This window comes from Ailuropoda melanoleuca, chromosome 16, assembly GCF_002007445.2.
Source record: "Ailuropoda melanoleuca isolate Jingjing chromosome 16, ASM200744v2, whole genome shotgun sequence".
NCBI classification, from domain to species: Eukaryota; Metazoa; Chordata; class Mammalia; order Carnivora; family Ursidae; genus Ailuropoda; species Ailuropoda melanoleuca.
The window spans coordinates 48,878,083-48,896,374 of NC_048233.1; the positions used below are offsets into that span (position 1 = coordinate 48,878,083).

Sequence of the window (18,292 nt, forward strand, 5' to 3'; positions counted from 1 at the left end):
AATTCTGGCCAACACATTCAAGAGCTACTTATTGAGGGCTTACTCTGCGAGAGGAACCATGCCAGGTGCTGGGGACTAGTGAAAACAAGACGGAAAGGGCCCCACTTTGGAGGAAAGGGATATCTGTGATCCCCAGAGTAGCCAGGATGATCCTTTAGGAAAGTCAATCAGATCATGCATTGGTCCACTCAAAGTAAAAGCCACAATCTTTACAATGGCTTAAATAATCTTCTTTTCTTCTACCTTCCTAACCTCAGTTCCTAACACTCTGCCTCTTCCCCAATCCACTTAGCCTCATAGGCTCCTTTGCACTCATAGAACATACTGAGCATGTTTCTACCTCGGGGCCTTTGCACTTACTACTTTCTCTGGTGTAAGGTGCATAGCAGGGACTCTTAGTTCTTGCTCTCCTTCCTTTTCCTTTCTTCCCTTCTCTTTTTACCCCCACCAAGTATCTCAATTTTTAGGAGCTAGTCATTACAGGTGATCAAAGAGAAATAGGGTAGGTGATGGCTTAATCCTGCTCCATCTTAACTTCAGTTCTGTGCCTTGTGCCCACATTCAGATTCATGTCTAGCCTTCAAATTAGAAAACAGACTGACCATGGGCTGGCCTGCCATTCCCACCAGCATCAATTCCTGGCTTCTCTCCTCTGCCCCTGAAGGAAGGAGGTGGGCCACTTTCCAGACACATCCCAGGCAACAGGCCTGCTCTGTGACACTGTCAAGAAGCAAGGAGCCTCAGGAAAGTCACAGACATAAACAAGATAAAGCCCGTGACCTTCCAGGGCACTTGGGCCTGTGGACCAGAGAGCTGTCAATGGCTCAGCCCTTGTCCTGATAATGGAGGGCAAAAACATTCCAGGAGATGTATTTGTCTCTGAGCCCAAGGCAGGGCATAGCAGGGACCCAAGGCAGGGCAAAGGCTGAGCATCCTTGAGAAGCTGGGGGTGGGGGAGGCAGAAGAGGATGCCTCTGGGAGATTCTCTCCAGGGCACAGAGCCAGCCCCACTGTGCTTGCTCTCTCTGGAGCCCAGACAAGGGGCAAAGAATTCAGTCAAGTTCAACAAACACTAACCTCGCCCCCCACCCCTGCCTGTCTGGCCCTGCTAGGGGCAGAGGGGCTGGAGATGTAAAGGCTAAGATCCCTGATCTCCAGAGGCTCGCAAAGGCTGAACAAGACTTGGGGGTCAATAACCTTCCGTGGAAAATAAGAGGGGGACAAAGGACAGACTTTAGGACTCTGACGAGGGAGGCAGTTATTCTGTCTGGGGCTGTGGGAGTCCAGGAATATTTCCAAGAGAGTGGGGCTGTGAAGGTACAGTGTGATTCTGACAGGAGGGGAAGGCGGGGGAGCACTCCTGGGCAGAGAGACGGCTGGGCTTGAAGGCGCGGGGAGGGCGAACGCAGATGCAAGTTCCTGTGAAGCCCCGAAGCGCTATTGAGGAAAAGCTGGAAAGGCAGATCTGGGTAGAAACAGGAGGGGCCTTGCCCCCCAGGAAAGATTTTGGACCCTATGTTAGAGGCAGCTGGAGCTGGGACTGGCTCACAGGATGAGCTGGGCTTGGGAAGGGAGCAGACAGGCAGTGGGGCTGGGATAGATCCCAAGTAAGAGACAGTGAGGCCGGGGTCCCGTTGATTTTTTCTTTTCCCTCTTTTAAGACAGTCATTAGTAGCTACGGGGCCACTTGAGTGTGTCCTGAACACCCCGGAAACGGGTTCTAAGGCAGAGAGAGTGCTCAGGTGTAAGTCTGTACTGCAGATCTGTCCAGGCAGAGGTTACCAGCAAATGCAGGAGCCCGGCCAGGTAAGTGGCTGGTTTCCAAAATGCCCTGCAACTGCATGGGCGATCCTTCTAAAGCACAAATGTCACCATGTCCTCACCCTCCGTAAAACCCTTCATTGGTCCCACGTCACATGCAGAGTAAAGCCATGTTTATGCTCATGCTCACACATGCAGATTGAATGGGATGTGGCTGGAATGCAGGTGGCGGCTCTGCCCCAGGCCTCAGGCCAGCGGAGTGCCACTCCCAGCTGCCTTGGGCATTCACGTGTTCCCACAGACCCTCATCTTTCTGGGAGCAGCAGCTTACCGGGTCGAATTTTCAAGACCGTGCCGGAGTGCAAGTGGCCCTTGAGATCGTTGGCTTTCGTCTGGTACCATTTTACTTCCACTCACATCCCGTTGCTCAAAGCAGGTGACATGGGCGAGGCCAACATCAGTGGAGCTGGGAGATGGATCCCGCCCAGTCTTCTGCTCTGTGAGGCACAGCGAAGGAGGGAGTGAGGACTAGAGAATAATCCAGTCTACCTCACAGGTAATCTTGTGACTTTGGACGGGTCACCTCTCTGAACCTGTTTTCCCCTCTGGAGAATGGGGGAGTTGCCCTGGGTGCTCCCTACCTGCCCCGTCCAGCTCTTCCCATCCACACGCATGTATGCACAACCAGCCACTTGTGTCCACACTGCACATTATAACCACGGCTATTATTTTTAAATGCTTTGTAATTTCCAAAATGCTGCTGTGCCCTCACAGGGACCATACACTCATCGGCACCTACACACACTTGCACCTGCCGTCCTGCCACACGCACGTTGGCTACTGTTCAAAGACGTAGTTTCACTCGGAGCTACTGTGCACATAGACAGAGGCGCCACGTGCCTTGTGCACCATTCACACCCGCATGCATGTATTTGCAGGCCTGTTTATTACAAATACACCTTCCCATATGCACTTTCACCCTCCTTCACACACGCACCCCCATGTCTCTGTGCACACAGCTGTATGGTCAGAGCCACGGCCTGCTGATGGGGTAATGACCTGGCCCCGGGACTTGGCGTTAAGTCTTTGCGGCGACCATCAAGGCCGGCTTTCCCCAGTGTCCTCCGTCTGCAGGCTCCCGGGGGCCAAGGGGCCACAGAGGAGACAGCTGGCGCCGCTTTGTCTGCAGACCCGGGACTTCCTGGAGAGGCAGGGCCAGGAGGGAGGGCAGGAGACCACCGCACCGGCACTTTGGACCCTCTGACTTTGCTGCATGGGACAACCCGAAAACATCATCCAAACCGGGACAGAGCTGAGGGGGAAGGGGACGTTATGGACCGTTACCTGAAACAACAGAGTCACCTGAAGTGGTCCCAGGAAAGAGCGAGGTATGAGCCTCCTACTCGGGAGAGACCGCATCTCACAGGGTTACCCGGAGCTCGTGCTTTAGCCCAGCCCAAGGCTGGTCCAAGCTGAAGGGACCTTGAAGATCGCAACTTCTCGTTTGGCAGTTGAGCCCCAGAGAGAATCTGGGACCTGCCTCAGGTCACACACATGAAGGTAAGAGAACAGGTAGTAGCAGTCAGTTTTCCAGTGCCCCAGACCAGAAGTTCTGCCTGGTTCTAGGTCTGGTTCCTGCGAAGCAAGTCAAGACCATCAGATTCGTGGGCAGGTCCTCACGGAGGGGGAAGAGCTGGAATGGGGCAGTGGCTCTGCTGGTCCCGTGGGGGCTCTGGAGCCGAGGAGGCCCTTCGGAGCTGTCCCAGTTTAGGACAAGGAGGCCGAGGTGGTGTGCCTCCGGAGGGGATGCGATGTTAGGTGAAGAGGTGCCCGGAGGGAGCGCGGTCCCAGACAGGGAGCCGGCTGTGAGCCTAGCGGCTACGTCCGCTGAGGGGGCGAGCATCTCTGTCCTGCAGGGGAAGCGGGCAGCACCACAGGGACCACCGCGCCCTGTGGCCTGGTGTCCCTGAGCAGCGGCTGGGACCCGGCCCTTGTTTCCCCGCCCCACAGAGGCTACTGGAATGAAGCCCCCGGAGAGGAGGCTGTCCCCCGAGGCAGGGCGGGAGCGCTGGTCCCTGGCAGCCCCCTGTTGCCTTCTCTGCTCCTGCAGTTTTCACTCAACAGAAGGCGTCTGATGTGTGCTCCAACTTGCCCGGTATCCCCACGGGGCGTGATGAGGAAAAGGGGGGTCTGGGAGACCATTCCTGTGTGGTGAGCAAATGAGATTCTAGTGACAAAACCGCGCCTTGGGTCTGTTCTGTCTGAGGGGTCCTCTGTGGTCCCCAGTCGGGAGCAGGCGGCCCACATAGAGCCCGGAGGGGGCACTCAAAGCACTGAGCTGGAGGAATTCGGCAAACCCATGACGGAGCTGAAGACAGAAAGCACGATGAGAAATTTCAGACCTCCCAAATGACGGGCGACACATTCTACGCGGGCTTCGGAGTCCAGCAGCCGTGACTCGCAATTCCCGCTGTGCTGCCGACGTCCGGGGGCCTCTGCTCTCTTCCACGTCACCTGTTGAGAGAATTTCCTGCGTCAGCGTGGGAGCCAGCCTGGGGACAGGAACAGGAGCAGTGGGCACCCGCACAAGCCGGCACGGCAGCACCCACAGTCCCATTTTACAGAGGGGCACGCTAGCTCCAGGGCCCAGGCCCGAACTCACACAGGCTGGGTGATGGCAGAGTCCTCGCTTTTCCAGAATGCTCTACTGATTAGTCCTGACACCAGCCATATCATTACTCCAGACTATTCCTGACACAGGACTGATCCTTTCACTCTAGCAGGGCTGGAATAAAAATAATTCTGGTCTGTAAGCTTTACTTGGTATTTTATTATGTTTCCATCATATTGATGGCAGTCACGGAGAGGAGCAAGGTCTTCCTTGTTAAAAGCCCAAGAACTTCTGTGCCAAAAGCAATGGCTCCGGAGTTTTTCCATTTGAACACACACACACTCAGTTTTTTCCTGAGGGCCCTGAAAAATGGTTTTTCACCAAAGAGAGCTAATGGTGCAGGGCTTTTCTGGACAGCAGGTCAAATGGCTTGTCAGATTTGGGGTGGGGAATTTTCCCAGTCACTGGAGCACTGGCTGGGCTAGTGGGGGCTGCTGATCATAAATGCAGCTCCCAGGGTGGAGAGCGGATGCTCGTGTGCCAGGAGAACTCGGGAGTTCACAGTCTGCTGGGGAAAAACAAAACCATAAAAACAGGAAATTACAACAGGTTAATAAAATTACAACATGGAATAGTAGAAGCAAGTACAAAGTCCCCAAATAGCTCGGAAGTGGCCTGTTCTGGAGACTCAAGGAAGACGGGCCGAAAAAAGTATCAACGAGTTTGGGTTTTGAAGGGTGAATAGGAGTTTTTTGAGGAACTGTCATTTATTTTTCTGTCTGAAGAGTGGAGAGAAGGAAGCAGAGGAAGAAGCTTTATATGTACGTACACATGCGACCTGCCAGGCTGCACTGGGGACTTTTTTACACATTTGCACATTAATTCTTGCAATCGCTACCTGAGATGGGATTTTCACAAGAAGGAAACTTAGGATCAAGAAGGGTAGGTTGAGTCATGTACCCAAGGTCACAAATCTAGCAAATGCTGGCGCCAGAAACCCATCCCAGTGCTTTTGGCTCTGACAGCCTGGCTCTCTCCCAGCTGCTGGCTTCTGTAGCTGACAGGAGGCGTGTGCATTAACGGGGTTTATCCGTGGCAAACTACACTTTTCGAGATAGAATGATGCTAAGTAATTAGAAACTGATTTAGCAAACGGTCTTAATCTGAATTAACCCTACACAGATCTTCTAATCCATTCACGGTTCAAGTCTCCAAAGTGCTATCCTACCTTCCCTGCCGTCAGCCCAGCCCTGCACCCTGGGCGGGGGGGCCCTTCATCTGGTACATCAGGGGCAGAGCCAGGACTAGCATCTTAGTCTCTTGACTCCCATTCCAGTGCTCTCTGCATGATGCAGGGTTGTCCTTTTCTCTACCCTTTTGTGCCTCTGGCACTGTGAAGAAGGACCCTGAGGCCTGGCAGATGCTGGGTGCTTTCTGCATCCTCGTGCAAGGTGAAATGCCATGTAACATAAGACTGGCACTGAGGAGATGCCTTTGTATGAAGTGTTGTGGGTTTGAATTTCCGTGCTGACCACATCTTACTTGTGTGATGTTGGGCCATCCTACTCAACCTCACAGAGTTTGTCACCTGAGAAAGAGGGCATGAGGGTAAAGCCCATTCACTGGGGCAACGTTTCCATGTGTACAAAATACTTGGTACTTCCTAGGTGCTCAGTAAGTGTGAGTTCACTTTTCTTTTTCCTTTTGCCTTTGAAGAGGCATGACCTGTGTCCAGGGTAGACATGGTTAAGCTCACAGCCACAGGCACCTAGGCGCCCCCACGAAATTAGGGCTTGTATTGCCTGGCTCAGTGATTCTCTAGCTGATGGACAGTCTGAATCGGATCACGGAACAGACTCATGGTTTTCAAACTGGGTTCCAAGAGGTCCAGAGGTCCCGGGGGGTGATTCAAGGACAAGGACGGTGGGCTCAGTAGTCAGGACTTCAGGCCACCCCCCAGCCCCCCAGGTCAACAAAAGCAACATCTCTTTGATGTGTTTTATATATTGGGCTTCTGGGTAGAATTTCATTTTCTTGAGAGCAAGTGTTGAGGACAGAAAGTGGAAAACCTGTGTTTGGAGAATCACAGTTTAACATTATCATAGCATCTCAAAATGGGCTGCTTTTCTTCTCATCTTCCCTCTGTCCCACCCTCCTTAGTAGGAAAGTAGGAAACACCTGTGCTGCCTCCTCCCCGCCTTCAACCCCCCCCCCGCCCCCCGCAGAGACCAGTCACAAGGTGAAAGATGAGCTCAGGTCGGTGCTAACAGAGGCCCTGAGCTCCGAGCTCCAAGCTGAAATCTGGGCTTTCAGAACTGGAATGGGCTTTTCTGTCCTAACGCAGGCTGTGGGGGCTTGTTGGCTGAAGCAGTTTAGAAATGGGGGAATAGGGGGCCCAGGACAGCAAGGTAAGGGCAGAGAAGAGTGTTGAAATGAGCCAGCGAGTGTGGGAGGAACACAGACCTTCCAGGCTGCTCCTCTTCCTGCCTGACACCCGGGGCGGGGGGTGGGGGTGGAAGATGGTACGCTTTTTTCGGAGCCAAGAAGAGCTGAGTTCAAATCCCGAGTCTGCTGCTGATCAGCTGAATGGCTTGAGCAAATCAACTCCGTCCAGTCTTCAATCCTCATCTACGAGATGAAAATAGTGTGTCACAGAATCAAGCATGAGCGTATATGTTATATTAAATATAGTACATGTGTAGTAATATATCAAAATATATATAAAGAATGCGGAAGATATTGCATGAAAAACAGTGGGTGCAGAACATAGGTTCCTTTCCCTAACCAGCTACGTATCTGTATATTCCAGACCATACACTGGTTTGGCTTGTGAAAGGGTGGAGTGAAATGATGTAAATCAATGCCCCTGTGCATCTCCTGGCGCCCAGTAGGCATTCCTGCACCCTCCCCTCCTCCTGCGTAGCATGTCCTGGCTGGGCTCCTGACTCCGTCTCCGACAGGCATCTGTCCCAGACCCCTGTTCCTATTTCTGGCATATGGAGTCACCTAAATCTTCCCCCAAACAAACGAGCAAAACAAGACAGATGTCAAAACTCCACCAGCAAGTTCTGAGTTCCTACTCACCGCACAGAGCATTATCTCATTTAATTCTCACGTTAGTTTCATACCAATCCATGAGACTGGTGTTAAGGGCCTTGCCTCCCCCTTATAACAAAGATGTTACAGCTCAGAGAACTGAGCAGCTGCCTAAGGTCCCTCGGCCTGGTGGGGGCGAAGCTGAGGTTTGAGGGGACTGTCTGTACCCAAAGAATCTTCTGCAACGTCCCCCAGCTCCCTGAAATGGGCGGGCTGGGCACTGGGTAGAGAGGCCTGGATTCCAGCCCCAGCTCCCCATTGGCTTGCTGAGCTCCAGCCTGTTTCCTCCCCTGAAAATGACAAGAGTCCCTTCTGTCCTTAACCCATATGCCTGCACCCCGCTGTCTGGGCCAATCCGAATGGGCCATAAACTCTCTGTTCTCTGTACCTTTCCCCCAGCTTTTCCCTGTACTTTGACCGCCTCCCTCATCGCCCTGTGTCCACCTGGTGAATTAAGCTCTATGATTTTGCACAATCGTTTCACCTCCTCCAGAAAGCCATCCTGGATGACTCCAGGTGGAGTCAAGTGCCCCCTCCTCTGAGCTTCCGTAGTCCTGCATCTACGCAACGGCTATGACCCTTGTTCTGGTGTATCCATTAGATTGTAGGACTCTCTCAGAGCAGACTGGGAGCTCTCATGTGTCCCATTTATCTTTATACCAGTGTCCATCACAGAATACTTGCTCGGATAAAGCTTACGGAATGAACACATTCATGAATAAATGAAGAAAGAGAACAAGGGAGGGAGGGAAGGAGAGCATCCGTGAATGAGTTCAGGGTTTTGTTAGGTTCCATGACTTAGGGACAGGTTATTCTTACAGTTCTTCCACTGCTGATCTCTCGTGGGATCAGTGCCCCAAGTTCATAGCATCACATCCCTCCCCACCTCCTGACCTCTGCCTCCAACCTGCCGCCCTGGCTGGCTGGCTGGTGGCAGGGCCTGCTTGCTGCTCACGGGCAGGTCTCCCAGATTATGAACATCAGCCTGGTTTCCCCATCTCTGTGTCTCCCTGTCTGCTAGGTGAGCCTCCCTTCATTCCCATTATGGCTGGGAGAGGGCTACAGCCTTATATGCCAGGCTTTCCCCCCCATCAGGAGCCCCTGACTCCCGGGTCAGATGCCCCTCACATGCCCAACCTTCGGGGCATCCCCAGACCAGTGCCCAGCCCTTCGTGCCTGCCAGTGACAATCAGGCCGTGCCTAGTCAAATCTGGAGATGGGCCGGTGGAAGGCGGTCAGGGCCGGGGAGCTCCTCCAGCGAAGGCCTGGGGGTGGGCACACGTAGCCAGTGTTCAGGCTTGGAGACCACAAAGGTGATGTGTGGTACAACCTCGGGCGTGTGCCTTTGATCTCTTTGTCAAAGGGTGTTTCATCTGCAAACTGAAGACAAGAACGCGTAATAACTACTCTGAGAAGAGTTTTCGGGAACACATTACATAATGCCTATTCACCTCATGCCTGGTGCATGGGAAGAGCTTCATGAACGTGAGCCTTTCCCACGTCACTGTGTCTTGTTGTCCCTGTTGCTGCTGTCGTGTTCACGAAGGGTGCACGGCCTGCCCAGGTACGCCTCCCGTGCTGTGCTGCTGCTTTTCCTCAAACTGCTCATTCATATTCTGAAGACTAAGTCAGAGAGGCAGTAGCCATACACCAGGCTTAAAACTAATCAAGCCCCGTCAATCCAAATGAACTTTTCTCACCGATTCTCAGATCTGCATCTTGCCACTGGGTGCGTTTTCCCCACATAATGAAGTTTGGGCGGCCCTGGCTGCCCACGACCAGCTCCTGCCTGGTCCCCGGGTGTGAGGGTGTGACCTCCACACAGTCACAGCTGTTCCCAGGCACTGCGCTGTGAGGCCCCCCGGCTTCTGTCTGCCTTCTCATCGGGGGACCACGCGACCCTGGAAGATTAACACGATGTCCTTGTAATTCTGCATCCAAGACACATGTCATTTTCCTTCAACACATTTGGAAGGAGGGCAAGTTCTACTTTGTAAGGACCGTCACTTATTTTGAACTGGAAGAAAATAATTTATTTGGTCAAAGTTGTGTTTTTCCATCAAGGGCACATATTTCCCTTTTATGATGGGAAATGGGTCGCCCAGATTACCCCCCTTCTCCAAAGCCATTCCAGTGTGGCGCTTTCTCCCCACTGAAATCCCCATTGAAATCCAATCTCTTGATTTCAGTGAACTAATCCAACAACAAAGTGAGTTCACAACCCCACGAATGGAGGGAAAAGGCAGAGAGGCAGGTGGGTTAGTGGGATTCTTCCCTGTCTGATGTTTCTGAAAGAACCATAAAAATGTCCCTCGTCTGACTGGAAATCAATTCAAATTCTTTCTTTCTACTATGGAAAGAAATGATTTGGAGGGCTCACTTCAAGACCGGGGCCCTGCCTCTCGGCTCAGAAACTTGGCTGGAGTTCCCAGGGCCACGCGTCACCCAGCTAAAGGGGCTGGTCAGTACTTTTCTAGCTACAAGTGCTGGGCCTTCTAGCCTGGAGCCCCCAACCTGGGGACACCTCTTCAAGGCTAAAAGTTTGTCAGTGACGGTCTGGAAGATTCAAGACCTTGACTGAAGCCGCAGAGTCTCAGGCCCTGGGAGATTATGCCTGCAGGGACCGGTGTGGAGTGATCCCACCCCTTCCACCTCTCCTGAACCATTTTCAACAGATGTTCAGTTCTTGAACCTGGAAGGGATGTCCTCTAGGCCCTGTCTTCAGGCCATGTAAATGACAAGCTTGCACAGCAAAGGAAGCTGCCTCAGGCCTCCTCAGTGGGACTCAAAGAGAAGAGAGAGGGTAAGTAACTTGCTGAGGGTCACACAGCTTGCAACTTTCGAAACTGGATTTTGAATCCAAGTTTATATGACTTCAATGACGCCCTTCTGCTCTGTTTCTACTCGGATGGTGGTCTCAGTGCGGCTGAGATCCTGGTGGACATCCACTTTCCCCAAAGCTGTAAACTTTGCCAGTTACAGTCAGATCCCCTGCCATCTGCTCACCTCCGGACGGCTTCTCCAAACACCAGGCGTCCCCCTGGGCTGATGTCCCAAAATGTTTGTGACACTCAAGCACTCACTCACAGAGAAAATCTGGACCGCAATTCCAATATCGGACAGACCGTATAGGAACTTTATTTAAAAGTCTAAGAAGCGGAGAGGGAAAATGAGAAATCATTAAGGCAGTAGCAGGCTTACATCCCAGGGAGGGAACATCACGGCTCACACCTCCTGCTCGGGCTGGGGATTGCATTTGTGTTTAATAACAACTTTGATCCCTCTGCCAGCAGCAACGGTCATTGAGAAATCCTGACATAAAGAAGGTATCTGGGAGATAAAGTTCTGCAAGCGATGATTACTAGCACTTAAGTTCTCTTTTTGTTGAAAGGAAGAATCCCAGATTGAACAGTGCATTGAATGATATGACAAGCAAGTACTTGATCCCTGTCCAGCTGGAGGGGGATTGTACCCATCAGCAGCTTTTTAGCTAAGGACGTCTTTATATTTTCCCTTCTTTGTCTGGGCCTCTCTACTTCCTCCTTTTACTTCATGTCAGCACTATATAGTAGGTATGCCAAGTGGTTTTGAAATTTAAATTACAGTCTCTTTTTCAGATGTGATTGGAAAGAACATGTAATTTATAACCACGTGTTAGGAGTACAGGGTGTTCATGGTCCACTGCCAATTTTTCTTTTGTAAAGTTAATAAAACTTTCATAAAACACTTATACACTTGTATATTTCATGGTAAAGATTTTTTTTTATCTCATAGGCTAATGTAAAGATTTATTAAAACCATTTTTTTGTTAAGAGGAGTGTCAATAGTTTGCAGCTGAGTGTAATTTTGAATCCGTGGAAGATGACGGTCTGATGGAAAATGACAGTAACAGCTTTGTTGATTTAGCACTAAAAATAAAGGAGCCTTTCAAACGCGAGAAAGCTCTAATATCCAGAGTGGGCTAGGACGCACTCAGGCCAACAGAGGCGAGCTGGAGGAGCCGGCCACCAGCACTCCAGCCCCTGGCAAGAGCAGAGAAGGACTGGATGGAGCCCAGGTGGGAGAGTGAGCAGCGGCCCCCAGGGATTAGCTGGAAAGACAGCTCTTGTTGGGGAGGGAGGGAGGAGCCAGAAGGAGTGTCTGGGGCCCGCTTTTGCTTCTTATAGCAGGAAACTCCAGAGTCCGCCTGCCCCCACGGACACTCCTGGCCCCTCCAGCCTTCCCTGGAGCCTGGTTTTTCCTGAAGGTCAAAGACTACATTACAATCTAGCACATCCCTTCCCCCTTCTCTGCCCCCCAATCCCGCCGCCCCCAGCGATCTCCGTCTACTCCAAACTGCTGCTTATTTATTGCAAGATCATTTGAAGGAACCTCACTTAACTTTTTTCCAACTATATACCCAAGCCTCCTGGAAGATCTTTTTCTGACTTTTCTTTTTCCTTTTTTGTTTTGTTTGTTTGTAACTGGTAAACGGGTGTGCTCTCCTATGTGGGGTTGGGTATGGAGTTTGCCACTGAGTTTTGGCACTTTGGGGAAGTAAATAGACCTCTCAGAGCTTCTGTTTTCTTCTTCATGAAAGGCAGATGATAACTGACCTTCTGGCCCCTTTACCAGAGCATTCTGAGACTCGCAGTTTGCAAAGCATTGGATCGGCTTTGTAAGCTGCAGGCAGTGGGCACGGACATGCCTCTTCTCCAGGCCGAACCCATCATCCGCGAGGAGGCCTGTGGAGAGGCTGGCAAACGGCACAAGGACCTTCATCTCTCAGATGTCGAGACCGACCGAATTTACGACGAATAAAAAACTCAGAGGAAATAAAGAGGAAGGGATGATTATTAACCGTGTGCCTAGGCCTTTGCCTTAGGAAGTCTTATTAGCCCCATTTCACAGATGTTGAAAGTGGGACCACTGAAGGCCAGGCCATCGGCCCAGGTCACGGAACAAGGGAGACAAGCGGTTCTCAAACTTTGGCCACAAAAGGTCTGAAGCTTCCTTCTTCCACTCCACATTAGAAGCAGCGGGCACACGGAGGGGTTCCTCTGTGCTAAGCACCTGTGAGGCACTCTCTCCCTTAACCCTCAGCTGGTCCTGCAGAATCACCGTTAACCTCATGCAGGGCGAGGAGCCCTGGAAGGCGGGCACCGGTCAAAGTGAATGGCCTCCGCCCCTTAGAGTCATAATTCACCATGGAGAAGGTTGCCTTTGGGAGTCCAGAAACTCTACCGTACCCCTCTCCCCAAGCTGAGGGTCAGCCCCTGAGGTTTGGCTCGGGAACTGGGGCATCAGGACCCCATGCTCCGGTGGGTCTCTGGCCCGGCTCCTTCACTCTGCGCTCCCTTTCCTGGTTCTTCCCGCTTTCCCGCATTCTCTTGCTCCCTTCCCAACCAAAGCAGGGCTCTCTGTGGCAGCTTTTCTCCTGGGGACCCTCTCCGGCACCCCTGGGACAAGGGCCAGGCACATTCCTGGCTTAGGGTCACGGTTTCCTTGGCTGAAGCTGCCTCCAGCCACCTCTGTCACCTTCATTTACTGGCTAACTTCTATTCCTCATGGAAGTTTCTGCTTACTTGTCATTTCTTCAGACCTTTCCTGACCCCCCTGACTGGATCAGGCCATCTGTGTGCATTTCCATATCATCTTGTGTTTTCCTAGCATCTCTCACAGTCACAATTATGTATCTATAGAATAATTCATCTGCAGTCTGTGTCGCCTGCTAGACCCTGAGCTCTGGGGGAGGAGCCCCATTTGTCTTAGGAGTTACTTATGCATTTTCCATGTCCAACATGTTGCTGGGTTAGTCCTCTCCCAGACCTCACACGACCACCGCCAAATCTTCCTGCCTTTTCCAGACAAAAGATTCCAGCTCCCAGATGGCCTCCTGGCTTTATACCCGGTCCAGTACGTGACTGTGCCCTGGGTCGCCTATATAGTGTCATGGAGCCCCGTGAGGGGAGACTCTGGTGACAGCCTTCACCTGTGAGCTCCTGAGGGGGAAGGTCTGACCTCCCACATGGCGGGTAGTACAGGAAGATAGCCTGTGGCCCGGCCTCCTTCCGTGTCTCAACCACTCTGAAATGTGGAGCACAGAGAGCTTTAGGCTCCTGGGAGAAAATATAGGAGAGAAATCAGGACCCCTGGGGACCAGAAGCCCCAGAGAAGTGATAGAAGACCTCCACGTGATCTCTGTCACTGTCCCCTCTGGACAGAGGGGAGATGGGTCCCCAGGAGCATAGCCTGGGGTGTGGGTGTAGACTTTTTCCTCCCAGGAGCCTCCTTTGCACTGGGTCTGGGAGAGGGCTGTGGTTTCACAGAACAAGCCACTCCCGGGTGCACAGCTTTGCTCACTGCTGTTGCCGTTGATTTGGCTGCTGTTGTTGCTTCTAGAAGAAGCACCGTGGTCCAGGAGAAGGTGGTGTCTCTAGAGTCTGAGGGTGCAGGCCCGGGGCGTGAGAACCGGTGGCAGGAGCCCTGCCTATGCGCTGAGCCTCCCGCGCATGCTCGAGTGTGACCAGGCTGTGGCCTCTGGAATGGGCTCAGCCAGCTTCCCCTGCAATTGCCTAGGGCAGAGGGAGTGTTGTCCAAGCTGGAGGGTTCACCATCTCTCCTGCTGGAGACAAGTTTGCGGAGCGGGTAAGCGTTCAGGTTCTGCTCCTAGAACCTCAGCTTCTTAACTTCATCATCTTGGGGAAATTACTTTGCATCTGTGTGTCTCAGTAATAGGCATAAGCTTTAAGTCATAAGGCCGGCTTCATCAGCATTGATTTGTGCACCCGCACAGCACCCGTGCTCCCAGGGCCCGATACTTGGTTTAATGCTCTGCTCTTGCCATCTTGAAATTCTTAATAATTCTTTTAAACAAAAGGCCCATGTTTTCATTTTGAATTGGGTCAGGCTTTACAAATAAATACATATTATAAACTAAATATTTATTGTAATAATGAGGGTAAGAACAGTGAGATAAGGCAGCTCTGTAGCTGGCATACATTAAGGCCCTGATATGAAGGGCCCTATGACTATTGCCTCCTGCCTGTCTACCGAGTACTTCGTACCTCTCCAGCTTTCTGGCAGGTAGTTGGTGAGAAAGGACATCTCTGAGCTTCAGAGACAAGCAAGGACAGTCTTTAATCTTTTAATAGAATTCAGACTGAATAAAAACCTTGGCTTATGTCATGACACATTCTCCCAGGAACCCCATGGGGTATAAAGTAGGGCGGACAGGTGGCAGGCTGTGGAGAGCAGGCCAGGAGTCACGTGGGTGACAGGCTACCCGAAAACCAAGGTCACACTCTCCACTCCTTGTTGCTTCACCCTTGGTAGCAAAGCCACCAAGCTGACCATTTTGGATGCTGTTTTGCCTGACCAATCATTCATCTCTGCTCTCCCCGTCTGGGAGTGTGTGACTGGGTGCTCTTCCCAGCCAGGCACATCCCAGTTAATAGAAACAGGTGGGAGAAAAGTTGGCATCACTCTTGTTTCACCTGGTCGATAGAGTAGAATGTTCCCATCTCTCTCCAGTCCTCTCTGACCGCCTCTGGTTCTTCTAACACATGCAGCCGTGGCCAGTGGTGATTTTCTCCCTTATCCTTCTGACCTCTCTCCAACGCATTCCCTAACTTCTGTCTGAACCACAAGTGCTGGAATGCCTTTGTCCATTTGGTTTGAGAATATTATTACCATCCTCTGTCTCTTGGATGTGTTGTCTAGAAAACCAAACCTCCCTACTGGAAAGAGGCGTTTTCTGTTCTATTTGACCAAAATATTTTTTTTTAACTACTTATTTATTGCCAACAGCTGGCATGGCAGAGCCCCTAAAGTTTCTCATGCAATCCCAGGTACTCTGTAGTGGAGAGAGGAGCCAGGAGAAGCAGACGGTCTTTTCAACCATGGGCTATGTGAGGAGCCAGGGTGGGATAGCAGGTATCCGCAGAGCGAGGCTTTGGAAAGGGGGCTCTGAAATTCAGCCCAGTGCTTTTCTTCCTGCTGCACGATGTTGTCTCTGTTGAAAAATTCTCCTTCCCCAAACACAGAGTACAACAATCCCCTTGAATGCATTGCCAATGATAAACTATGTATGGACAAATAACAACAGTGACAAAACCACGCACAGAGACAAGGCAGTCTCTGTCGGGAAAGAAAGAGAAAAATAAATGAAATTAACAGTGGGAGACAAAAACAGAGGAAAACCCAGCAATTAGATTAATCATAGACTTCCAGGAAATTGGCCCAAATTTCTTTAAAATCTTGTTGATTGTTATTCAGATTGAAGGGTTCCCTCAGCAAGATTAGGCAGAGCCCTCCAAGCTTGCATACCAATCTGCTTCATCCCACAGGCAGTTGCTGGCTCCCTGGGGCTGGCTGCGTCCCTGAGGCCATGGCTCACCTGTGCAGGTGTGAGGTCCTCTAGGCAGAGACCCCTGCGGAGGGTCAAGAGGTGGCATTTCTCGTCCAGGCTCTTCGGCCAACGCACTTTAGGACTTTGAGTAAATCGTATAACTTTCTGGACCTCAGCTTCCACAGCTGTTAAATAGTCAAGTTCAACCTGCCCTTCTTAAATCGGCGGGTTTTGAGAGGCTGAAGAGACAGAAACAGACGCAGATGTCCCTGGATAGGCTGAAAGTGCACCGCAGGCATAATATAGCTTTTGAGTATTTTCAGGGTCAGAGAGAAAAGTTATGGCCCAAGGTTCAAATAACTCCCTCCCAGCCCCGGGATCGAGGAAACGCAGTGCGATCCTGGACCGGGGAGCTGCTACAAAAATGTTCCAAAGCCTTCGGATTCAGTAAAACTCTCAGTACATCTTGACCAAAAGAATCTTCCCTCTTTTATGATCTGCATTTAAAAGAAAATTGAATGACCTATGTCTGGATTTATTAATGCTTAAATCATTAGTGTCTTGGCTCCAGAATGTTCTTGGATTGCCAGAGGGACGGCAGTGATTTCAAATGCCTGGAAGTCGCCCTTCTCCCATGGTGAAATAATCCAAGCATAAAATGGTTTGGGTTTGGTTTGGAGGATTGAATGCCTGATTCTTCTTAAAACTGAACTCTTCAAAAATGACTGTTTTTGGCTCAAGGTAGAAAAAAATATATATATGTAAATATATATATTGGCTGCCTACTAGGTGCTAGGCTCCGTGCTAAGTGCTTTGCATGCGTTATTTAACATAATCCTTATAACAACCCAATGTGGTAAGTTCTATTAATATTCTTATTTTAAGTATGTAAAAAGCAGCACACCCTTCAAGTATTATGGAAAAGATTTGGACCAATCTTTTCTTGGACTCTGTCTTTAAATCTTTGAATCCTATGAAGAGAATAGCCATCCAATATTACATGTCTCAAAATATGTCTGCACTAGATTTAAAAAGCTGGAGAAAAAAATTAAGTAGACTTCTTTGCTGCAGGACTTCTCAGGGCCTTTGAAATGAATAAAGGGGAAAGTACATGCATCATTTTCCGAACTTATTTGAATTCTAATGTTCTCCAGAAAATCATTTAGAAAATGTTGATATAGATCACCGTATCATTTTATAGAGGAAGAAACCAAGGCTCGGTCAGGGGAAATAATTTGCCCCAGGTCACAGTGTGTTAACAGTAAGGTCAAGACAGCAACCTAGATGTCCTGAGTCTAGGCCTAGGCCACATTCCAGATTCTACTACAACAAAGAGAGCTATAGCATGAGGGTCAGTTGTGGGGCCCCCAGTGTTCCAAGCCAGAAGCACCCCCCATCTCATCATAGACCACAAATCACATATTTGCAGACTCAAATGGTCACAGATTTTAAGATAGAAGAGAAGTACTCATTGGTTCTTGAAGAGGCTTTATTATTTAGAATTCTCTAGAGAAATAGAACCAGAACCGGTTGGAGAGATTTTAAGTAATTGGCACATGTAATTGTGGGGTCTGGCAAGTCCAAAATCTTTAGGGCAGGCCAGGAGGCTGGAGACCCCAGGATGAGTTGATGTTGCAGCTTGAGTGTAAGAGACAGAATTCCCTTTTCCTTTTCCTTTTCCTTGGAGACTTCAGTCTGGGTTCACTAAGTCCTTCAACTGATTAGATGAGGCCCACCCAAAGTCAGAGAGGTAATCTGCTTTACTCAGCCTGCTGATTTAAATGTTAATCTCATCTAAAAAAAGAAAAAAAAAACCACAACCTTTACAGGGACATCGGTACTGGTGTTTGAGCAAATATCTGGGTCCTGGGGCCAAGCTAAGTTGACACCTAAAATTAACCATCGTAGGTGCCATGTTCCTTTCTGCCCTTAAAATGCCAATGCCATCTTTCCACATTATCCTCATCAACCCAGTACATGCCCAGAAATCATCCATGGCTCTGGCCTTCGAGCTCTGCCCTGTGTGGACTCCATGGTACCACGCAGGTGCATTGTGGATTTCCTCATCAGCGGATGAGGCCAGAGGCCAAGGCCGAGGAGGAAGCCTAAGCTGGGCATATTCAAGGATTCCAGCATGCTGCCCTCCCCCAACCAGAATAATTCCACTTTTATTCATTATGTATTAGACTTCCATTGAAACTGATGCTAAAATTTATTAGAAATCTTTTCAGTCTACGCCAGCATCCCAGCTCCTCCAGACCTTCTCTACGCAAAGGGGCTGCTAAGGACTAGCGTTGGCAACACCGCACAGGCGCTTATGAGAAATGCAGATGGTCAAGCCCCATTCCAGAACGACTGAATCAGAATTTGCATTTTAGCTTGATCCCTAGGTGACCTGTAAGCACCTTGAAGACTAAGGAGGGAAGCTGTACAGGTCAAGCTTTTTGAGGACAGGGACCAGCACAGAGTCAGACACATAGTAGGTGGTTGAGAAT

At 50.4% G+C, this 18,292-nt stretch overlaps 1 long non-coding RNA gene across 1 annotated transcript in view; it reads left to right on the top strand.

Moving 5' to 3' along the window:
• LOC117796763 overlaps positions 1-18,292 on the top strand; it is a 46,788-nt gene that overhangs the window by 25,553 nt on the left and 2,943 nt on the right. The window lies entirely within an intron of this gene.